The 3,634-nt window shown below is 39.7% G+C and overlaps 1 pseudogene; it reads left to right on the top strand.

The window, feature by feature from the left end:
* Positions 1–1,128, top strand: part of LOC101590264 — a 2,480-nt pseudogene extending 1,352 nt beyond the window's left edge.
* The last annotated feature ends 2,506 nt before the right edge of the window (positions 1,129–3,634 follow it).

Here is a 3,634-nt window from a genome sequence, read left to right as displayed (position 1 = left end):
GGGGGATTGAACCGCGGTCCCTGATGCTTTGCCAAGCTTGTTCTAAGTAGGTGCCTTAGACCACTGAGCCATCTCTCCAGCCCCTCTATATATATATATCTTGCTGATACAAATTCTTCAAAATCGGTTGGCAGTGATGTACCCTGTGTTGCAAAAGAGGAACCCAGTGACAATGGCCCTGTTTTTATTCAATTAAAATTCTACCATCAAGCTGCTAAACCACAGCAAATTTAGAAATGGTTTCATACCCCTAAACTGAAGTACCTTGGTGTTCTTAAGTATTGGGAATCTGGACTGTACGACAAGAATGGAAAAAATTACAGGTTTACGATAATAGTTCAGTTTGGGAGTGACCATCAGAAAATATATGAAGCAAATGCCAAAAGGTTTTCTTGGAAAGCTGTCTTGCTGCTAAGCTTAAGAATCCTGGACATCCTGGAGAACATCCATGAGCATGAGTACATGCGTGGAGACATCAAAGCCTCAAATCTGAACTACAATAACCCTGACCAGGTGTATTTGGTAGATTATGGCCTTGCTTGTCAATACTGCCCAGAATGAGTTAATAGAGAATATAAAGAAGATCCCAAGAGATGTTATGACGGTACTATTGAATTCACCAGCATTGACACACATTGTGACATGGCCCCATCAAGATGTAGTGATTTGGAAATTTTTGGCTATTGCATGATCCAGTGGCTTGGTGGCCATCTCCTTTGGGGGGACAATTTGGAGGATCCAAACTGTGTTAGAGATTGCAAAATTAGATACAGGGACAATATTGTAAATCTGATGAAAAAATGTTTTCCTGAGAAAAACAAGCCAGGTGGAATTGCTAAATACAAGGAAGCTGTGAAATTACTGGACTACACTGAAAAGCCTCTTTATCAGAAGTTCCATGATATTCTTTTGCAACGACTAAAAGCTATAGGAAGTAAGAATGACAGCAAGATGGACCTCGGTGTTATTGAGAATGGAAGTTTGAAAGCAAAAGCAGTAACAAAGAAGAGAAAGAAAGACATGGAGGAAAGCACAGAATCTAATATGGAGGAGATGGAGCTCTCTGATTCCCAGGAGCAGGAGGTCCCACAGACAGACTTAAGAACCAGAAAAAGAATCCAGAAGTAAATCACATGGCTCAGAAGAACTTTTCTCCATTTTCTTTTGACTTTTGCTCTATTTGTGTTTTGTTTTGTTTTCATGTGAGTGTTGTGGGGTGGGTAAAATAGTTAAGACCTTTGTTTTTAAAACTAGTTTTTTTATTAAATGAATAATTTGTACAATAAAAAAAAGAAACACAGAAAATTTCACTTTAAAAGAATAAAAAGACATTGTTCAAAATTGATGTGGTTTTGACTTTGTAACCCAATTTTTAGTTCTGCTGAACATATTGTTGCTTTGTGTGCATCAGAGACAAATCTTCCATTTCTCCTTTTGCATGGGAGCTAACCCATCCCCCAAACAACTGAATCTCACTAGTTATCCAAACCTAGAATGTCAGATCCAGAAGGGAACTCAGAACTCATACCACCCACTCCTGGAAGGACAGCCATCCAGCCATCTGCTTGGGATCCTGAATCCTCAGAACAGCTTCCCCTGATCAGATGTTTACTCAGTGCTGAACACAGCACATTGATTGAATGCTTATGGAATACTGAACTAAGTACTTTAACCATTTCAATTTTAATTCACAGAATCCTGATAACAATCCAATGAGACATGTATTCTTACCCTCACTTTACAAAAGAGGAAAATATAGAAAATTTAAAGAAATCTCACAACTTCACATGGGTTTTGAGTGATAAAATGAAATTAAATCTTAGCTGCTATGATTCAGAAATCTGAGCCATGTGTGGCTGTGCTTTATTCTCTCCAAAAAGCTACCTGCTCCACAACATAGACCATGCCATTGTATTAACAGAGACGAAGCCTTGCATGGGTTATACCTCTGGCTTGGTTTAGAATTCTTTGAGATGTGGGATACTTGTTAGTTGTGGGAGAGGAAGTAAAGGAGGAGAAAAGAAAAGGATGAGAAGGAATAATAGCTTAGCAAATGCCCTCAGAGAGGAATAGAGGCCAGTCATCAGCAATCTATCACAGATTGATAAATTGTCACCTGAAGTAAATCACATGGCTCAGAACATCTGGACCTGTCACAGGAAAAACAAGAGCAGCCCTTGAACTGCTTCCAGTTTCTGAACCTATAGTAAATACCCTGCATGAAATGCACCATTTTACTAAACTTATAGTAGCCTGCAAAGGAGGTGTCACTGTCTTATGTCAGAAATGAAGATAATAAGGCTCTCGAGACATGCCATTGGCCCACAGTCACACAGAAAAATAGGGGCAGGATTGAATCCAGGAGATGACAGCCATAGACATCTCCCTCCAGTACACAAGCTTGTTGCAAACTTTCTTTAAACTTTTCTGTGTTTCCAGTTAAGAACTGGGAGCATTATGCAGAAGAATAAGGTCACATTTACTCTTAGTTATAGGAATTGCCAGGTACTATAACTTCTTTCTAAAAACACTTTCTTCTCTTTTCACAGTGCTCTGTAGTACATGTCACCTTTCCCCACTCTTCTCCCTCTATTCTTTGTCCTCCAAAGTCTGTGTTCTCTGGGGTTTTCTTTTTTCACTGGTTACATTTCCCCCTAACATTAATCCTTTCTGGTGTCAGGCTTTGCGTAGCTTATATTTGAGTGCTGGCTTGCAAATTTGTATTTACTGCATTTACTTAACCAACTCTCTACTCAACATCTTGGTTTCTATTTCTAGTAAATATTTAAAATGGAACAGCTACACAAGCACATTACTCTCATCTCCTTGAAAGCCCAAGGCACTCTGCCTCAGTCTCCTCATACCAGAGCTCTGCATCTGTTCACCACAGCCCACCCGGTCACTCAGAGGCTAACCTGCTCTGGAGCTTCCATAGGTTGGAGCCTCATCACCCCCACCCTCAGGGCCCAAGGCTGCTTTGAACCTGTCCTGGTGATGGCATCTTTGAAATCCTCTTTCTCCCTCCTGCTGCAACCAAACTGGTCACACCAAGAGTCCCTTCACCACTTGTCCTTTTCTCCCTCTTTCCACTTTTGCTCTCTAAAGCAAGGATTTTTGTTCTGAAATGTAGTTTATATCATGTTGTTTGTTCCATTCTTTAGATAACCTTAGTGATTTTTGACAGAAATTAGGCTAAGTGTAAACTTACTTTGTCTCAGGATTTCTCCTTCACTTCTGTCTTTTTTTAACATTAACAATATTTATTATAACAGTATCAATAATAATTGTGTTGCACATAATTTTAGTACCAACATTGCACTAAATACTTTATATGTCTGTTGATTTCTATGGCTTTCCTATTCAACAGGGAAGATAGAAGTCTTTATGTTATAAATTAGGATACAGATGGCCAGAGAGCAGCAGTGGACTGGTCCCAGTTCACATAATCAGAGTGTGCTCATGTTGAAACACATTCTAGGTCACCTATCAGTGTTTAGTCTCACAGACTTCTGTCCTCCTGTTCTGGAGAACTCCAAGGTATGTTTATTTGCAGTTCTTTCTGTTTGTAAAAACAACTCTCCTGGGCTGAGGAGATAGCTCAGTAAAATAAGCACTTGCCTGGCCCTGGCAAGCT

This window comes from Octodon degus, unplaced genomic scaffold (assembly GCF_000260255.1).
Source record: "Octodon degus isolate 3935 unplaced genomic scaffold, OctDeg1.0 scaffold00151, whole genome shotgun sequence".
NCBI lineage: Eukaryota > Metazoa > Chordata > Mammalia > Rodentia > Octodontidae > Octodon > Octodon degus.
This window is presented reverse-complemented; position numbering and strand designations above follow the sequence as displayed.